Source organism: Nicotiana tabacum, chromosome 11, assembly GCF_000715075.1.
Source record: "Nicotiana tabacum cultivar K326 chromosome 11, ASM71507v2, whole genome shotgun sequence".
NCBI classification, from domain to species: domain Eukaryota; kingdom Viridiplantae; phylum Streptophyta; class Magnoliopsida; order Solanales; family Solanaceae; genus Nicotiana; species Nicotiana tabacum.
In genome coordinates, this window is record NC_134090.1 from 128287392 (window position 1) to 128308463 (window position 21072).

The following is a 21072-nucleotide window of genomic DNA, read 5'->3' on the forward strand; positions in this document are numbered from 1 at the left end:
AATGGCTACTCCCAGTTGGGGGCAACAATGATAGGTGCTGTGACCAGTCTCTTTTTCAGCTCCTCGAATGCTACCCTACAATCATCAGAAAACAAGAAAGGGTGATCTTTTTCTAACAACTTACAGAGAGGGTTGGCAATTTTTGAGAAGTCTTTTATGAATCTCCTGTAGAAACCGGCATGCCCAAGGAAGCTTCTGATTGCTTTGACTGAAGTTGGAGGAGGTAGCTTTGCTATTACATCCACTTTAGCACGATCCACCTCAATTCCTTTGCTTGACACCCGGTGCCCCAAGATTATGCCTTCTTGTACCATGAAGTGACACTTCTCCCAGTTCAGAACCAGGTTAGTCTCGATACACCGTTTCAGCACTCGCGTCAGATTTATCAGGCACTCATCAAATGAATTTCCACCACTGAGAAGTCATCCATGAACACCTCCATTATGTCCTCTACCATGTTGGTGAATATGGCCATCATGCACCGTTGGAATGTGGTGGGTGCGTTGCATAGGCCAAAAGGCATCCTCCGAAAGGCATAAATGCCATAAGGACAAGTGAAAGAGGTCTTCTCTCTGTCCTCCGGTACAATGGAAATCTGGTTGTATCTTGAGTACCCATCCAGAAAACAAAAGTGTGACCTCCCTGCCAGTCTGTCTAACATCTGATCAATGAAGGGAAGTGGGAAGTGGTCTTTCCGGGTGGCTAGATTTAGCTTTCTATAATCCATGCAAATTCTCCATCCCGTGACTGTTCTTGTAGAGATCAATTCATTGTTATCATTCTTAACTACCGTAATGCCACCCTTTTTAGGTACACATTGAACTGGGCTAACCCAGTTGCTGTCAGAGATTGGGAAGATAATTCTCGCGTCTAACCACTTTATTACTTCCTTCTTCACCACTTCCTTCATGTTAGGGTTCAGCCTTCTTTGGTGTTCCCTGGAAGGTTTGTGTCCCTCTTCCAGTAGAATTTTGTGCATACAGTAGGCGGGGCTGATCCCCTTTATGTCTGCCATGGTCCACCCAATGGCAGTCTTGCACTCCTTAAGTACCTGCAAGAGTTGTTGCGCCTGCACATCTAACAAACTTAGATGAGATAATAACAGGTAATGTGGAGTTAGGTCCAAGGAATTCATACCTGAGATGGTTGGGCAATGGCTTTAACTCCAGCTTTGGTGGTTCTTCGATAGATGGCTTGGCTGGAGGAGTCTCTCGATTTTCCAAGTGTAAGGGCTCAAATTCTAGAGTTCTATCCCAGAACCCTCTACCCTCTAATGCCAACACCCATTCCGCGAGTTCCTCTCCATTCACCTCATCCAAATTCATTAAACATGCAGCAAGGGGGTCCTCAATGGTTAGCACCTCATCATCAGTATCCACGATTACATCCACGGCATCAATAAGAGAACAATTGGCGAATTAACTTGGTCGCCTCATAGATTTCTGCACATTGAATGTTATCTCCTCATCGTTCAATCTCATCTTGAGCTCCCCGGTTTCACAATCAATGAGAGCTCTCCCTGTGTCCAAGAATGATCTTCCCAAAATTATGGGAATCTCTTCATCTACTCTGCAGTCTAAGATCACAAAATCTGTAGGGAACACAAATTTCCCTACTTGAACTAGTACATCATCCAATATACCAGAGGGTCGTTTCACTGTCCTGTTAGCCAGCTGCAACAACATAGAGGTGGGTCTAGCTCTTCCAATGCCCAACCTCTTATAAATCGCCAGGGGCATAAGATTGATGTGGGCCCCTAGATCACATAGTGCTTTAGCAAAAGCAAAATTACCAATAGTGCATGGAATTGTAAAGCTCCCTGGGTCAGACAGCTTTTCTGCAATTGGTCTAGTCACCACTGCACTACATGTCTGAGTAAGAGTAACTGTGGCCAAGTTTTGGAAATCAAACTTTTGGGACATCAAGTCCTTCATCATTTTTGCATACCCAGGCATCTCCTTCAAAGCTTCAATCAATGGTATGTTTACCTGGATTTGTTTCAGCATTTCGAAGAACTTCTTGTATTGTTCCTCCTTTTGATACTTAGCCAGCCTCTGAGGGAAAGGTGCAGGAGGTCTCTTCTTCCCAATCAACTGGGATTGATCCTTATCAGCTGCTACATCAACTACTGGTTCCTGGACTGTCTCAGCTTCTTTCTCGGTCGCATTCTGGATGCTATTTTCTTCCTGGGCAGGCTGGACTGGCACCTCCGTCAGTTCCGTTGACTCATCCAGCTCAATGGGCATTGGTATAAGTGTCTCAGCTTGTCTAGTTTCTCGAGCCCTCTCTTTCTCTACATTCAGATCTCTGCCATTACGTAGACTTACCGCCATCAGCTGCTTTAGGCCTTGATCTTTTGGATTTATTTAGGTGTCTGCAGGTAGTGTCCCATGAGACGATTGTTCAGAGACATAGAAATTTGGCCCCACTGCACTTCAATATTCTTGATTGCTGCATCATTTCCTCAAGTCTAGTAAACCCATCTTCTTGCCTTCCACCATGCTGCTGCCGAGGAGGGTGATACCCCTGCTGCTGATTCTGATTATTATATCCCTGTGGCCTTGGGTAAGGTGCCATATTGTTAGGGGGTCTCATACCTCCCATGTTTCCATTGTTGAAATATGGATGGACTGGCCTGTATTGCTGATTTTGCTGGCCCCAATTCTGACCACCATGTCTCTGGCCTCCATAATTAGACACATAATTCATGTCTTCAGGGTAGTGGTGATGATCATGTTCTGTATTCCATTGGTTACCGATTGGCTGACTAATGTAAGATGCGCACAATCCCCCATTGGTAGTATTTACGATGTGTATCTGCTGCTTCTGCCCTGACTCTTCCACCTTTTTGGTGAGTATACTCATCTGTGTCAATAAGGTGGCCATATTTTCAGCCATAGAGTTGGATGGATCTAAGGGCACTGAGTGAACCACTGGAGTGATAGGTGTATTCCTGGTTGTCCATCCCGAATTTTGTGCCATCTTGTCAAGCAAACTCTGGCCTTCTCTCCATGTTTTGCTCAAAAATGCTCCACCAGCTGAAGCATCAACAATGTTCTTCACGCTATTTGACAATCCCATGTAAAATCGCTGCCCCAACATCAGATCTGGAATACCATGGTGCGGGCATATAACCAGCATCCCTTTAAAGCGCTCCCATGTTTCATGCAGTGTCTCCATTGGTCTCTGTTTAAAACTCAAAATTTCATCAATTTGTTGAGCAGTCTTATTGGGTGGGTGGAACTTGTTATGGAATTGCCTGACTAACTCATCCATGTTGTTATAGAATTTATGGGAAGTGAGTTTAGCCAAGTCTGGGCAGCTCCTGTCACTGAGAATGGAAACAATAACAGCTTGATTGGTTCAGGAGTTACGTTGGGTTGCCTTTGGGTTTTGCAGATAGAGAGGAAGTTCTTCAAGTGCTGCTGAGGATCTTCGACTTACGACCCCGAAAATAGTCCCTTGTTCTCCAACAAGTGCATCATGTTATTCGTAATTTGGAATGACTCAGCCTGTATCTGCGGAACTACAATGGTTGTGGACATATTTTCAGCTGTGGGTTGTGCCCAGTCATAGGGAGCAGCCTCTGGCACTATTGGTACCACTGGGTTTTCCTCGTGATCCCCCATAACTGTTTCGAATTGTGCAGTTGTTGGTTGTTGTTTGTTTTTCCGATTAGCCCGATTCAAGGCCTTGAAAACTTTCTCGGGATCTGATAATGCTTCAAATACTTCACCAGATCTCGATGAGTTTCTAGGCATGCACCTGTACAACCAAGTCAACAAACGTTAAAAATTTCAATGTAAAAATTGGGTATAGAGAAAAAATGACTACAATAAGAATTTTTGTACTTCTTTCAATTGTAACTGATAACACCGTTAACTCCCCGGCAACGGCGCCAAAATTTGATCACGCCCAACTATGCGTTATAAAAGGACAATGCGGACGTTGCAAATATAACCTGAGTATTTATGCCCAGAGTCAAATCCACAGAGAATTAACCTATCAATTACTTTCGTTGGACTTACTAAATTCTTTGGAATCAACTTCCCCAAACGTTGTGAATAACAGTTGATGGTATATTTAATAACTAAGATTGAAAGTCAATAAACAGTTGTAAACTAAATAAGCTTAAGTTGTGAACAATAATGAGAAGGTTCTAAGGTAGTGATTTCCCCTATTGATGGAATCCCTTCTGTTTATGTTTCATATAGATTTACCAACAAATCTCTATCAACCATGAACACTCTTTTTACCGTGAATCTCTCCCGAGTAATCACGATAATTTACTAGACGCACTCTCCCGAGATACGCTAGCTGGCTTTGTTTATTACAGTTCACTTTAGATTGCACCCAAGACTTCGTTATCCCTAATCCCACCTTTAAACCCGCAATTATAGATCCCTCTTATACTTTGGGAGTGATGTTGTTCAACAATTACCTAAATATGCACTCTCTCTTGAGTTATGCATACTGAATAGGCACAACTAATTGAGGATCCTGTCAATTAACTACAACAAACACGTAGTTGAACAAATAGAGATTAAACTGGCAAACTATATTAACATACTCAAGAAGTTCATCCTTCAATAGGTTCCATCAAAACCCTAGACAAAAGATTTAGCTACTCATGACAATGGGTAAATAAACTATGAAAATATTCATGATCAAAATTGCAAGAAAAATAAAGAAAAGAAGAAAATATGATATTTTGGGTGATCTCTCACACTTGTTTCTCTTACCAAAGTACTTTATAAAACATTACATGCCTCCCTTGGACGAGTTCTATTGTTTAATATAGGGTTTTGGGCTAAAAATCCCGTATTTTGCACTTCAGTCCCTCAATGTTTCGCTTCCTATCGCGGTCCTACCGCGGTTACGCCAGGATCGCGGCCAACTAGGCTCTCAGAATCCGCAACAGCCTTCTGCCGCGGTCCGATCGCGGTTACGCCGGGACCGCGACAATCCATCTCCAGTTCTGGTTTTTGCTGCCTTCGCGTGGTGCACTTAGCGGATATTGTACGATTGACCTCTTTTTCTCTATAATTGATCCCTAAAGTACTCCATAGACTTCTTTTATTGTATATAGCCTGCAAAGCATGAAAAGCACTAATTAGAGCATTTTGTTATCACTTTTTACCACAAAAACTATACAAGAAGGTGGTTCTTTAGGGCCTAATTATAGTCCAATTCACTTATTATCAATATATCACTTAAAGCAATGTAAGATCTTCACAATTCAAAGAAACGTGAGATTTTGCAATTATAAGGGAGTACGATGCAATCTTTCTCAAGAATACTATACAGAGTTTTCCCTACTCCGACCTTGCGTCACGTGTTTTGTCGGAATTAACATGTGTTTGAGGGATTGTCAAGAAAATTGATTCACGTATGTTAATTTTATCCCTTCTTTCTTTTTGGCATGATCTATACGATATAAACGAAACGAGAAAATGCACAACTTCTATAAATGACTCTATTCATAGAAATGCTAGAGATGCTTATGTTCTTGATTTTCCATATGTCTTATTATTCTATCGTTTGTTCATGGGTCTCAGAAAAATATGTAAGTTGAAAAAAGTTTACTTCATGATACTACTCAAAGGCATAATGGTCTTATGACATTCCGAAAGATTTTATTGACATACTTCTCATGCATTGCATTCATTTACATTGACTCATGACCAGATTATATATATATATATATATATATATATATATATATATATATATATATATATATATGGGATATGGGAAAAGGTTACGGCGTTATATATGCATTACCACCTGATCAGCTGGTATACATTGATAATTTTCCCACAGTGGCCGAGATGATATGATAGGATGCCCTAAAATGCTTGATGATGTTATGAACGCATATACCCATGCATGGTATGATATTTATACGCATATGCATGACATTATAATATTAAATGATTCACAGAGCCATTCAGATATACATATTGAGTCTTTTACTCCATGTTTCTCTCATGTATATTGTTTACTGATTTTCGTTCCTTACATACTCGGTACATTATTTGTACTGACGTTCCTTTTTCCTGGGGATGCTTTATTTCATGCCCGCAGGTCTCGATAGATAGGTTGAAAGTCCTCCAAGTAGGCTATCAGCTCAGCGGAAGATGGTGCACTCCATTTGCTCTGGAGTTTCTTACTTGGTTAGTATGATTTAGACATGTATTGATTGGTATGTCGGGGCCTTGTCCTCTCTTTATGACGTTTATTTACTATTAGAGGCTTGTAGACATATGTCATATATATGAAAGATTGTATGGCCTTGTCGGCCTATGTTCAGTGTACGAGTGATTATTTTGGCCTTATAGGCCCGTACGTCATATGTATAAGTCAGTATATCAGGTTGGGTCATTTAATGTCGAGTGTTCTCTCATGTTTTATTCTTGTTACCTCATACGGCCCTTCTAGCACATTTACCCATGCTGATGTAATGATAAAGATAAGTTATGTTGGTATTCGATTGAGTAAGGCCACCGGATGCCCGTCGCAGCCCATCGGTTTGGGTCGTGACACTCTCGAACATAATCTCTCCCATCAGCGATAGTACCAGAACCTCCATACCTGATTTCAATTTCTTCCACTTAAATGGCTGACACATAGCACTTACATGATCATTCCGTGGGGGATACTTTCACAACCTTCCGCACTAGATAGAAAAATCGGCATATCCATGGCTACAAACCTTACTATTTTTGTAATGCAAAACAAGAATTCGCAATTCAATACACGATGCCTCTTACATTGAACATTATTCTCAGGCAACGGCAAAATAGCTCCAGCGTACTCTAATTATCTGAAATATTTCGTTGCTCCTCAAAGGTCGTGACATCTCGGTCAAACTGGACCGCAACCTTGATCCTTCAATTCCAATTCCACATAACTTACTACATCTATCATCCTATTATGCGAGGGTACAAGAATTTCATCATAACTCCTGAACCACCAGTAGCATAAATACTTTACGGCTAGAAACCCTTTACTTAACTCATTTTGGGAGGAAAATCATAACATGCCACCAACTTCACATAACCGCAGAGAACACAACCTCAAGTATGGCATAGACCACCATAACTCTTTCGGAGACAATTTACACATAACAAAACCATCAGAATCAAATAGCTCTAAATTAATCAAATTACGGAGACTGCAAAACCCGCAAGTATAACTACGAAACACATGTATAGCCTTACCACACCGAAGGAACCGTTCATTTCCTTAACCATGCTGATCCAAACCACTACTAACTGACTCAACTTCTTTTAATTTACTCTTGACTTGCCTTCGAAGTAATACCTATTTTCAAATACATAACGGACCTCAATCAACACATCCCGAGTGACCCCAAATCACGAGATCATGTCCCCAAGATTATGACTTGATAATATTTTGATTTATGACTTGATAATATTATTGTTGTGTACTTGTGAGAATTATGAATTGAACAAGTTATTAGCGAGTATCATTGATCATTCTTACCTCTACTACCTCGCTGAGGTTACTTATGATACTTGATGAGTACACGAGATTGGTTATACTCATACTACACTCTCCACTTAATTGTGTGAATCCAGGTGTTGGACCGAGCCGTGAGTCGCTGTGATTCATTTTTTAGGGTTGCAAAGAGATGAGGTAGAGCTGTATTTCGACTGCAGTCTTTGGCGTCTCTTTTCATTTCAGTGTTGTTGCTTATCATTGACAGTATTTTCATTTTATATTCCAGACTTATATTTCTATTTTAAAGTTCATGACTCTGTAGTACCAGTTCGGTGGGGATTGTTATATATTGATGCCGTTATTTATGTTAGTTGGATTTGAATTTATATTATTTTCGTTAGTTCTGTTATTATGATCCATTTTCTTGCCTAGCAAGTGCATTAGGCGCCATCATGATCGATTGGTGGTTTTGGGTCGTGACAATTAGGAAAAACCCGCTTGAAAAAGCAGACTTTTTACTCCATGTAGAAAAATATGTTATGAAAATTAAATTATATAATTGTATAAATTGATGATATCAAATTAACTTAACATTGTGCATCTATGACTCTGTAAGGATCCCATCACCTCATGAAGATTTAACAATCTAATTCAAATTCAGGACCCGCTTTAGTTCTTCTTTTTCTTAATTCTATTGCGCTTCTTGATTTTTAACCTTTTAACTATAACCTTTAGCACTGTTATTTCCAAGCTGGAAAATCATCTGAAGTTGTGCACAAGACAATTTGATAAAAGAGCGTGCTGTTATGAGAAGACCACGCGTAGTATGTGTAAAGTAGCAAGCTTCCATGAGTTCTCCTCATGCTTATGCATAAGGCCTTCTGATCGATGAATGTATGGCTGATTAGATCTTCTGTCTAGCACTACGTTTTTCTCTTTTCACTTTCATCCTGTCCTACAGATCAAGATAATCCTTATATTTTGTATTACAATCAGTGGTGTACATCGGATTTCGCACAAAAACATTGTCGGTCTATTATAAGAATTTTGCTTGCATTATAATTGAAATTGAGTTAGATATGGTGATAATTTGAGTCTTTAGTTCCTGTTACAAATTACTTTGTAATATTCTCATGCGACATCAACCTATTGTATACATACATCCATCCATATTTATTTTTTGAGAAAATATTGTTTATTCACATATAAAAGAAAAATCTTAGCAAAGTGGTGTCGCATGACACCCTTGATCTCCTCCACTTGTTGAGACCCAATTCCAAAAAACTACGAATCTCTTACGATCCGAAAACCAAGTCAGAGACTACTACACGTATACACAAAATAGCTCAACAAGTGGTGGACATGTGGAAGAGAATTTTTTGCAAATGCCATTCGTTTTCCAAGCTATAAATAGGAGAATTCGACCATATCTTGCAACAACTTGAGTTGACTTTGACGTGTATAGGCTCATATCTCAAAGTTAGGGTAAGTTCAAAATACTCCTTCACTACCAATATGGTTGTTCTAATGAGTGCCACCAAGAAGAAGGTATCAATTGGTTGCCCCAAAGTTTTGGCTACAGAAGTTAAGTTGGATCGACTATATGTGTTCACAGAGGATGTGAAGGCGATGACGATGACGATGATGATGATGATGATGCGTCAAAGGTGGCACCAGCTGCATGATGTTGTAATGTTAGTTCCTACAGTAACACATAGTAATACATATAGCTAGGTTCCCATGTTTCTTTGCTGCAGATGTTGCTCTAAAGCGAATTAACAATGTTGACATCTAAGAGAGAGCTGGAAACAGCCTCTCTGCCTCTCGGGTAGAGGTAAGGTCTGCGTACATATTACCCTCCCCAGATCCCACTTGTGGGATTACACTGGGTTGTTGTTGTTGACATCTAAGAGAGAGACATGTTGAGTGACGCTGTAGAGAAGGAAGAGAGCAATGCATGAGAGAGCCATTAATAAATGATGATGGAGTACTAATTGAGTGGTAAACCTCGTATGTTGTAATGATTTCTTTTTTTTTTTTCCTGTTGGTACGAGTGACAAATTGTTTTTTATATTCTATGTTTATAACTATGCAATCATGAAGGAAGCATTCCAACTTCATTGGAGGCATCAGGCATGCTTCACTTCGGTAGCTAATTTTTTTTTGAACTCATATTTATATTTCTTTTTTCTTCTTCGAATTACATTAATATATAATTGGACTTCAGGCCACTGGCCTAAAGATTGATATGTTAATCAGTTCAAACTTCCAGCCTGAAGTTTCGCTATGGCAGTTCACACTAAGGGCCATTAGTGTGAAGTTCAAATTACATTTTTAGAGCGATTCAGAAGTTTCGCTATGGCAGTCTTTTCTATCTTTAGGACACATCTGCATGCAGCGATGCATCCAATCATTACAATAGAATGCATCTCTTTATTTAAAGGTAAGTTATATTTCACTCCCTGTAAAATATAAATATAAATATAAATATAAATATACATATTCCATCTGCAGAAAAATAATCACTTGAGATCTACTCCTTCTAGTTCTCCATCTTTTCACTATCTTTAAGACTCCCTTTCTATCAACTTTAAATTCCTACATAAGCATTTGATAGATTAAAGAGTTATTCAGAACTTCTATTTAAAATTAATTACTCCCGAGACAGCATCTTTCCATAGCGTCCCTCGAATCAATTTTCCCTACACAGAGTTTTATCTCTTCTTTTATTTTTAACTATCATCTCCGGTTTGTTGATAAACTGTTCTTCCCAGTGTTTACATTTCTTATGTAATTATTTGTTGAGATATATGAAGGAATTGTCATTATTCGCTCACATATCATCTCTTACAAATGACTTCGCTATTGACAACTTCAGACATGGGACATTAATCGAATGGAACATTTAAAAAATTAACTCCCTTGTCATTAGAGTCAATGAAGGCATTTCCGTTAGTCTTCAAGCTAATGGTGGTTAGTAAGAGGTCAAAGTTCTTGATAAAGAAGTCTCAACAACTTGAGATATTTGAAAGAAGCTGAAAGCACTACTGCCCTCTATATGTTTAGGATAGAAGAAAGGCATATTACCAATGACTTGATCAAGTAAAGAGAGCTTAAAATTTCTAAGTGGAGAAGAACACAAGTAAGTCTTGAGGCAACCATCTTCTCAGAATTGAAATGTGGATAGATTTCTGTGTGAATTTGCTCATGCCAATTTGAGAATTTACATAGTGTGTGTAAATATACACACACACATACATATATACATACTCCCTTCACATCTCAATTCATGTGAACATATTTGACTGAGCAGGAAAGTTAAGAGAAAAAAGAAGATTTTTAAATTTGTAGTGTAAAATGAAATAGATATAATTTGTGTGACTATAAATCAGTGTATAAAGGCAAAAAAAATTCAAATATGAAAATGTGTTATTCTGTTTTGCACGGACAAAAGAAACAACAACAACAACAACAACGACCCCGTATAATCCCACAAGTGGGGTCTGGGGAGGGTAATATGTACGCAGACCTTACCCCTGCCCCGAAGGGTAGAGAGGCTGTTTCCAGGAGACCCTCGGCTCAAAAAAGCAATAGGAGATGATATATTAGTACCATAAAAATGCGTGATAAAAATAACAACAATATACAAGAGACATGAAATATGAAATACAACATACGAAATACGAAATACGAAATAGATGGCTGGTATAGTACAACTAGAAGGTAAATCCCTGCATCAATAGACGACCAATGACATTCCTAGTCTAACTCCTAACTGGATAGTCTCACTCTATTGTGCTGTAGAAATATTCACACTCTCCCCTAACCTACAACCTTAATACTCGACCTCCATAATTTATATAGAGAGAGTACCGTGTAGAGGGCTTGGATTGGATGTGTAAAGAAATTGAATTAATACTCGTTTCAAAATTGACGGTAGTCTTGATTTTTGGGTTGTTCCGCCAACTCCTTTTTCGATATTTTAAAGAATTTCGGTTTCTTATTCTTTTTTCTGAATAATCGTAATTTAAACAGAAACATTTTCAGTTGCAACCACATTGGTTTAGAAAAGTTTTTAGAATTTCTTTTAAAGGGCAAACGACAGTTGTTTTTTAAAGCAAATAATGAAAATGTTTCCCGAGAATAAAAAACAACCTAACTGTTTTTTACAATTGAAATTCTATAACTTCTGCATCACCTCATGTCTTTCTCGCTTACGCTAATGTATCTTCACATTCACATTTTGGGAGTAATTGTTTAAGGGAGTCAATTTGAGACGAATTTCACGAGTATAGAAATAATGAAAAAGGACACTCCACGCATGCAAATTAAAGCTGAAGCTGAACTTAATTAATTTATTAATGCTGTTTTCGCACAGGGACTAATTAAAGAACTGTTCAAGTTTTTAGACATGCGATATATATGCATGTCAAAATATAATTAGTTGACTTCAATTCCCACAAGCTTGTAAGATCCTGCTGACCAAAGTGGATTTGATTTAAAATTGGAAGAAAATAATATAAAGCTAGTCGTGATTAAGTATCCCCTTCTTGTTTCTAACAGTCCTACAAAATGGAATGCAAATGTCGAGAGTAATTATGTAGTGAAGACTGATTTATATTCAGTTAATTTGTATAGAAAAAAGCATAGTTTCTAGCATATTATTGAAGTAATTTTTGCCAATCTTTCACTTTTTTTAACAAAAAATAATTTTTGTGGTCAAAACAAATAATAAAATAATTCAGATTTCTAATAACCAATTTTACTTTATTTTTCCTAATATAGTCAACATAGAAATAAAGTAAATAAAGTATTGAGAGAATAAGGAAAAAAGAATCTTATTGATGATCGCAGATTCTTTCAAGAACAAGATCTTCAAATATAGCAGAAAGTAAAAATATAAGCAATTGACATTATTATTTCGAAAATTCTGTGATGGTCTTACAAAAGGGATTGCTCTGATGGTAAGCAACCCCCACTTTCAACCGAGAGGTTGTGAGTTCGAGTCTCCCCAAGAGCAAGATGGGATGTTCTTGGAGGGAAGGATGCCGGGGGTCTATTTGGAAACAGTCTCTCTACCCTAGGGTAGGGGTAAGGTCTGCGTACACACTACCCTCCCCAGACCCCACTAAGTGAGATTATACTGGGTTGTTGTTGTTGTTGTTTGGTCTTACAAAACATGTGGTAGGGGGGGGAGGTTATATAAGGATACAATATGTAACTGATTTGCCCTATTTAAATACGGTTGTAGTCTTCAATTGTGCATCCCACGCCTATCTCTTCTTTCCCATTATCAAATACGGTTTCTTTGTAATCAATCTTGTGGATGTTTTACCCATGCCTTTCTTATAACCTTCATTCTTTTTTATTGTTCTAACTCTTGTGCCACGTGTTAGCACATCATTAATCCACATGTAGAGCCTATTTTTCCACCAATACTGTTTCAGCACACAATCCATATCAAAGAATTCATAGGAGTACTAACCTGCTTAGTGATACTACCTTGACCAAAATGATTCGCGTGAAAAGTTTTATAGAACAACACTAAGTCACATGTTAACTAAGTTCCAGGTTCAAGCAGTATCCATCAAAAATATTACAATCGATATAACACAAGTGTTTGTGTTAAATACATTATTATCTGCAAACGTGATAAAATATGGAAATTAAATCACACCAGTAATCCTAATACTCCACTCCAATTCTTCATTCAAAAGTTAGACCAGGACTCTTATAATCTTATTCTAGACGTAATTCACTTCACTTTATCTCTCTCTCTAAAATGTTAACCTAGCTCCCTCTAGAGCAATATCAGCTAAGAAACATGGGAACATAGCTATTGTATATTTCTAGCTATTATGTTGTTATAGAAACTAACATTAAAACATCACGCTGCAAGTGCCACCTTTGATGCATCATCATCATCATCGTCATCATCGTCATCGTCACTGTCGTCACATCCTCTGTAGATACATATAGCGGATCCCAATTTAGCTTCCGTAGCCTAAAACATGGGGCAACCAAGTGATACCTTCGTAATAATGCTGGCACTCATGATAACAACCATATTGGCAGTGAAGGAGTCTTTTGAACTTACCCTAGCTTTAAGAGATGGCCCTATACACCTTCAAGCCAACTCAAGTTGTTGCAAGATATGGGGAATTCTATTATTTATAGCTTGGAACCCGAATGGCTTTTGCAAAAAATTCTCTTCCATGTCCGCCACTTGTTGAGCTATTTCTTGTATATTTGCTTTTATCGAAGCGTGTAGTAGTCTCTAACTTGATTTTCGAATCGTAAGAGATTCATAGTTTTTTGGAATTTAGTTTTCTGTAAGGGGTATCATCCGAGACCACTTAAAAAAAGTTCTTATATACTTTAAATTCACCATAGTATCAAACCCAAACTCACGTGCAACGCAAATAATAGATCCACACTGGTTTTACAAAATTCTGCGTAAGCCACTGGTTATAATACAATACATAAAAATTATCTTCATTTGTAGGACAAAATGAAAGTGAAAAGAGAAAAAGATAGTTGGAGACTGAAGCTAATCAGCCAGAAGTCCTAGTGCATAATTAATGTTACGTGACGCCTTTCTGATGTTCTTTGGAAGGGTAACGTAAGGCTAAGCTACCAATGTCAGTGTGGTTGCTGTCCGCCAATGAGGTCCCCTCCGCACGCTAGACTAGATTGTCAGTGCCGTGCGGGAAAACCAATGTCATGAGCAATTGCGGAAGCTAAGAGAGAATTGGGTTTTGAATGATGATGATTTTATTGATGAATGAAATGCTGTTTACAAAAGATGCGGTGTCGAGGGGGAGAGACACCAGTACAGAAAATTAATTGCTGAAAATGTTTGATTGCTTGATCCCCCCTAATAATGCTTAAAAAGAATAAACCAACATTACATGACTAGTCCTAATAAAGCTGTGGAAGCACATTGAATGAAAATGATGTAAACTAGCCTATAATTACAATGAAAAGGACTTAGTTTATTACAATGTAGAACTAAGTCCGATGGCAGCAACTTTGTCTTGCGGATCAAGGTCTGCGCGCGCGTTGCTGTGGGCGCGCGCGCCACTTGCTGTGTTGGCCTGAGGCTGGGCGCTGGTGCTTGGCATCAGGGTCTGTGCGCGAGGCACTGCTGGAATGGGCCTGCAGCTGGGCGCTGGCGAGGCATCAGGATCTGCGCGCGCGACATTGTCAGGGCACGCGGTGCTATTGCCATTGGCCAGCCACTGGGCGCTGGCAAGAGGCATAGGTGGGGCGACAGAGGCGCATGCGCGCTTGTCACTTGGCGCAGCCAAGACCACGGGGCCGACCATGGCGCTAGGCATTGTGAGGCTTGCTAGGCCGCCATGGGACGCAACCAAGGGGTCATGAGGCATGTCTGGAAAGTAGCCCATGACATTCTCCCCCACCTGAGTTGGCGCTGTCCTCGGAGCCTTATGATGATGATGATGATGATGATGCTTCTGGTGGTTGTTGGATGGGAGGTTTGCGCCCCTCTGTTCTGTGAGCTTGCTGTTGTAGCAACGCAATGATTTCATGTGGCTGACATGGAAGACTGGATGGATCTTCCATCAGGATGGAGTCTTCACCTGGTATGTGGACTTCCCAATGCGTTTTTCGATGGGCAGGGGCCCGATGTATTTTTGTTGCAGGCGAGGGTCATGGGTCCTCTCTATAAACAAGTATCGTTTTGGGAGGCATAGCATTACTTTGTCCCCTGTTTGATGTTGGGCAAAGCAAAGATTTTGTTCGATGAATCTTTTTGCCCGCTCTTGGGCTTTGACGAGATAGCTACGCACTATCCCCATGTTCCGCTCCCATTCGCTCGAGAAGTTGGCAGCTCGAGGAGATTTCGGCATGGTTGATGCATTCACCGTTTGCGGGAGAAGCGGTTGTTGTCCGGTAACAATTTCAAAAGGGTTTTTGTTTGTATGATGGCTCTTTTGAGAATTGAAATATAGTTGAGAAGCATCCAAGAGCTTCACCCAATGGTTCTGTGATCCGGTTGCAAAGTTGCAGAGATATTCCTCCAGCATGTCATCGAACCGGTCTGTCTGGCCATCCGATGGTGGATGGATGTCTGAGTTGTGACTCAATGTTGACCCAAAGCACCTGAAGAGATGGGTCCAAAAGTTGCTAGTGAAGCGTGAGTCGCGCCTACTAACAATGTCTTTGGGTAGGCCCCAATGTTTGACAATGTGCGAGAAGAAGAGTCGAGCTGTTTCTTCTGCTGATGCATTTTGCGGGGCTGCTATGAAGGTTGCATAGTTTGAAAACTGATCTATGACAACCATGATGGATGCAAAATTACCGACTTGGGGCAATCCCGTGATGAATCTAAGGGAAACACTTTCCCATGGTCTCTGAGGGACATGTATTGGCTGCAAGGGTCCCTTCTGTGATGAGTGATCTGACTTGTCCTTATGGAATAGATGACAAGTCTTCACACGCTGAGAAGCGTCACCAGTATTTTGAGGCCGATGCCATGATGGATGATTGTTGCTGTGAAGGGTAACCGGAACCAAGGGTTCATGTCTGTTGACTACCTTCTCCAACTGCATGGCTGAGATGTTTCCAGCGGCCATCTTTATGGGAAAGCATGGTATGGTGCAGGGCTTGGCCCAGTTTTCGCCCAATATCAGGAGCATGATGGCATATGGCACTGGTATGGTGTTGGTCTGCCTCATGAACTCCAACCCCACTATCATGTCGAAGTCATCTATGATTGCGATGCGCAGATCGATGCTTTCTTTGTATGGGCCAAGTTTTGCTGGGACATTTTTAGCTATTCCACCCAATGTTTGGGGTTGCGAGTTGATGGCCTTGACGCGGCCTTTGCTCTTTTGCACAACAAGACCCAGACGCTCTACTTGAGTTGAAGACAAGTAGTTGTGGGTAGCACCCGTATCTATCAATGCGTGAAGGGGCTTGCCGTTCACTTTCAATTCAACGAACATTAGGGTCCTCGCTTGTTTAGGAGGCCTCTCATCCATCTTTTCCTTCCCTTTCTTGGTTATTGGGACTACGATTTTCTTAGGAGGACATGCACTGGTCCCCGCGAAGGCATGTGGGATAGAGCCAACAATTGCATTGAAGGTGCCTACCTGGTCTGATTCTGATGTGTCTGATGCGTCTGACTCATCCTCGACAGTCTGATGAGCATTGACCTTTATGTTTGGGCATTCATTGTTCCAATGTGCCCCGCCGCAATGACGGCATTCTGAGGGAGGCTTTCTCCCCTGATTGTTGTTGATGGATGCAACACTGTTGCTGTTGGAGGGAGGAGTCTTAGTTTTGGATGCACTCCGATCTCCCCCACTTTTGCTTGGGCCACCATTGCTGGGATGGTTCCCATTGAATCCCCCTCGGACAGATGACTGGGGCCTGTCGTTCTGAGTTTCCAAATGATAATCGCCAAGGCATTCTGCAGCTTGAATGGCCTTGGGCAGGGTGTCTACCCGTTGTCTTTGTAGTTCCATACGGGCATGAGGTTTCAAACCTTCTATGAATGCGAAGAGTTAGTCTGTGTCCCCCATGTCACGTATGTTTAGCATGAGTGCGGAGAATTCGCGCACATACTCCCGCACTGATCTGGTGTGGCGGAGCTCCCATAGCTTTCTCCTTGCATTGTATTCCACATTTTTTGGGAAGAACTGCAGGCGTAGGGCTGCCTTCAGCTCATCCCATGTCTGGAGGGTATCTTCACCGGCCTTGATGGCTTCGTATTTGACCCTCCACCAAAGTTTGGCATCGCCCTGAAGATACATGGCAGCAGTTGCTACCTTTTTGGATTCTTCCAAATGGCCCATGGCATCGAAGTATTGTTCGATGTTGAAGATGAAACTTTCCACTTCTTTAGCATCCCGGGATCCGTCGTATGACTTTGGCTCCGGTATCTTAAGCTTTTGTGGAATAGGGGTGAGGTTTGCTGCACCCCTGATGTGGTTGTCTCTTCCTCGAAGTAGGCTCTGTAGGGCAGCATTGACAACATTGAGCTTGCCTGTCAAGTCGTCTATGGTTTGCTGCATGGCAGTTAGTTTGTCTGCCTCTTGTTGATGATGGGCTAAATCGTCGGCACGCTCCTGTTAGAGGTCCTCAAATTTGCCATGAATGTTGGCAGTTTCAATGGTTGCCGTTTGTCGGTCATCCTCAGAGTCACGACTGATGTTTGCAATGTCATTTTCCGCCTGCCACATTCGGCGGTCCAGGTCGTCCAACCTTTGCACTAGGTTATTGTTTTGATCAGGCACCATATCCACGATGAGTCGTAATCGGTCAACCGTCTCTTCTAGGGATGCTAGGCGCTCCCCATGATTCACTATGGTCAGAAATGGTGATGATGGCAAATGTGTTCCCTCGTCCGATGTCGAGCCTATGCTCTGATACCAACTGTTACACGACGCCTTCCTGATGTTCTTTGGAAGGGCAACGTAAGGCTAAGAAACCGATGTCAGTGTGGTTGCTGTCCGCCAATAAGGTCCCCTCCGCACACTAGACTAGATTGTCAGTGCCGTGCGGGAAAACCAATGTCACGAGCAATTGCGGAAGCTGAGAGAGAATTGGGTTTTGAATGATGATGATTTTATTGATGAATGAAATCCTGATTACAAAAGATGTGGTGTCGAGGGGGAGAGACACCAGTACAGAAAATTGATTGCTGAAAATGTTTGATTGCTTGATCCCCCCTAATAATGCTTAAAAATAATAAACCAACATTACATGACTAGTCCTAATAAAGCTGTGGAAGCACACTGAATGAAAATGATATAAACTAGCCTATAATTACAATGAAAAGGACTTAGTTTATTACAATGTAGAACTAAGTCTGATGGCAGCAACATTATCTTGCGGGTCAGGGTCTGCGCACGCGTTGCTGTGGGCGCGCGCGCCACTTGCTGTGTTGGCCTGAGGCTGGGCGCTGGTGCTTGGCATCAGGGTCTGTGCGCGAGGCGCTGCTGGAATGGGCCTGCTGCTGGGCGCTGGCGAGGCATCAGGATCTGCGCGCGCGGCATTGTCAGGGCGCGCAGCGCTGTTGTCATTGGCCAGCCACTGGGCGCTGGCGAGAGGCATCGATGGGGCGACAGAGGCGCATGCGCGCTTGTTTCTTGGCGCAGCCAAGACCACGGGGCCGACCATGGCGCTAGGCATTGTGAGACTTACTAGGCCGCCATGGGGCGAGGCCAAGGGGTCATGGGGCGTGTCTGGAAAGCAGCCCATGACATTAAGCATGAGGAGAACTCATGGAAACTTCAGGCCATAGTCTTTAAGTTCGAAGTGTCACATTCAGGCCGGAAGTTCAATCTTGTAATTCGAAGAAGATAAAAGATGTATAAATATAAAAAGCAATTAGTCGCTCGTACCACAAGGACAAAAAGAAATCATTACAACATATATACGAGGTTTACCACTCAATTAATACTCCATCATCATTTATTAATGGCATGGATAATAGTGTGATACACAGATATATTACTGTAAGTAGAAAACATGAAGATATCTCTCATGCATTGCTCTCTTAATTCCTTCTCTACAGACGTAACTCACTTCACTACATGTCTCTCTTTTAGATGTCAACATTGTTAATTCGCTATAAAGCAACATCTGCAGCAAAGAAACATGGGAACCTAGCTATATGTATTACTATATATATATGTTGCTGTAGGAACTAGCATTACAACATCATGCAGCTGGTGCCACCTTTGACGCATCATCATCATCGGCATCGTCATCGTCATCGCCTTCACATCCTCTGTAGATACATATAATTGATCCCAACTTAGCTTCTGTAGCCAAAAACTTGGGGCAACCAATTGATAACTTTTTCTTGCTGGCACTAATTAGAATAACCATATTGGTAGTGAAGGAGTTTTTTGAACTTACCCTAGCTTTGAGATATGAGCCTATACACGTCCAAGCCAACTCAACTTGTTGCAAGATATGGTCAAATTCTCCTATTTATATCTTGGAAAACGAATGGCATTTGCAAAAAAAATCTCTTCCATGTCCACCACTTGTTGAGGTATTTTCTGTATGCGTGTAGTAGTCTCTGACTTGGTTTTCGAATCGTAAGAGATTCGTAATTTTTTGGAATTCGATCTCAACAAGTGGAGGAGATTAGGGGTATCATGCGACATCACTTTGCTAAGATTTTTCTTTTATATGTACATAAACAACATTTTCTCACAAAATAAATATATATGGATGTATGTAAACAATAGGTTGACGTGGCTTGAGAATATTACAAAGTAAATATCAATTTGTAACATGAACTAAAGACTCAAATTATCACAATCTCTAATTCAATTTCAATTATAACGCAAGCCGATAATAGACCATATCGACAATGCTCTTATGCAAAATTTTACGTATGCCACTGATTGTAATACAAAATATATAGATTATCTTGATCTGTAGGTCAGGATGAAAGTGAAAAGAGAAAAAGGTATCAGCCATACATTCATCAGAAGGCCTTATGCATAAGCACGAGGAGAACTCATGGAAACTTGCTATCTTTGTCACGAACAGGAGATCCTTCATCTTGTTTCTCCATAAGTGATAATTTGTGCCATTCAGGTTGACCATCTTGCTTGTCCTCGCCTCCATTTAGATCAGAATTTGACAGACTTCTGCAATCTAAAAAAAATTCCGACGGTGAATAGTAACCGTGGATATGAATAGTGCCCGTATGGATGAATAGTACTCGTACGTATGAATAGTACCGTACGTATGAATAGTACTCTAACCAAAGCTCTGATGCCACTTGTTAGGACCCGGTGGCACTAAACACTACTGCACAGCGGAATAAAATAAATGATCAACGAAACCAAAAATAAATGACACAATATTTAACGTGGTTCACCTAAAACGTTTAGGCTACGTCCACAAATCCGACACCAACTTCCACTAAAACATTTAGCAGGCATACAAAGAGAGACTTCCCCAATAATTTGGAGGTACAACAATTCCTGAGCTCTACCCAAAATAGTGGCGCACACAAAAGTGTTTCCCGAAAAATACCCGACTAGTATTCTACTCACTATTTTGTCACTCCCCTGTTAGGAAACATTCCTAAAGGAACTATATCTCTCTCCCTCTCAAACTCTTTCTTCTTGAGTTTTGATATATTTTTTTTTGGTGTGTTATACAATGAAATGGAAGGGGGTATTTATAGTTTTGAGATAGGGACCAAAAGTGCAAATCTCACCTACCAAGAAGGATCAATTTGCAATATTCCTATCTCACCTACCACTCATTGCATCATTGCTTATCTCACTAAGGAGAGTTGCATCATTGCTTACCTCTCCCATACATCACCATAATTGTTGGAAAAACTAACAATTCTCCCCCTTCCAACTATATGGTGGATCCACTATCCCTGCAGCTTCTCTACAGAACTCAAACTTCCCTTTCGATAAAGTCTTGGTCAACATGTCCGATCCATTTTCGTCTGTATGGATCTTCAACATCCTCTTCTCCAACACATCCCTGATCCAATTATATCTCACATCAATATGTTTGGATCTGGAATGGAATGAGGCATTCTTCGCAAGGTGGATAGCACTTTGACTATCACAAAATAACTGATAACCG

General features: G+C 40.8%; 1 long non-coding RNA gene and 1 other non-coding gene across 2 annotated transcripts; one reads left to right on the plus strand and one right to left on the minus strand.

Moving 5' to 3' along the window:
* Positions 1 to 3112: 3112 nt before the first annotated feature.
* Positions 3113 to 3219, plus strand: LOC142166644 (small nucleolar RNA R71). The gene has a single exon (XR_012697047.1). It is a non-coding gene; the product is annotated as a small nucleolar RNA R71 (small nucleolar RNA).
* Positions 3220 to 18882: 15663 nt separating this feature from the next.
* On the minus strand, positions 18883 to 19985 carry LOC107759682 (uncharacterized). Its single transcript, XR_001642220.2, has 2 exons — positions 19363 to 19985; positions 18883 to 19231 (listed from the first exon to the last, which is right to left on the minus strand). It is a non-coding gene; the product is annotated as an uncharacterized LOC107759682 (long non-coding RNA).
* Between the last annotated feature and the right edge of the window lie 1087 nt (positions 19986 to 21072).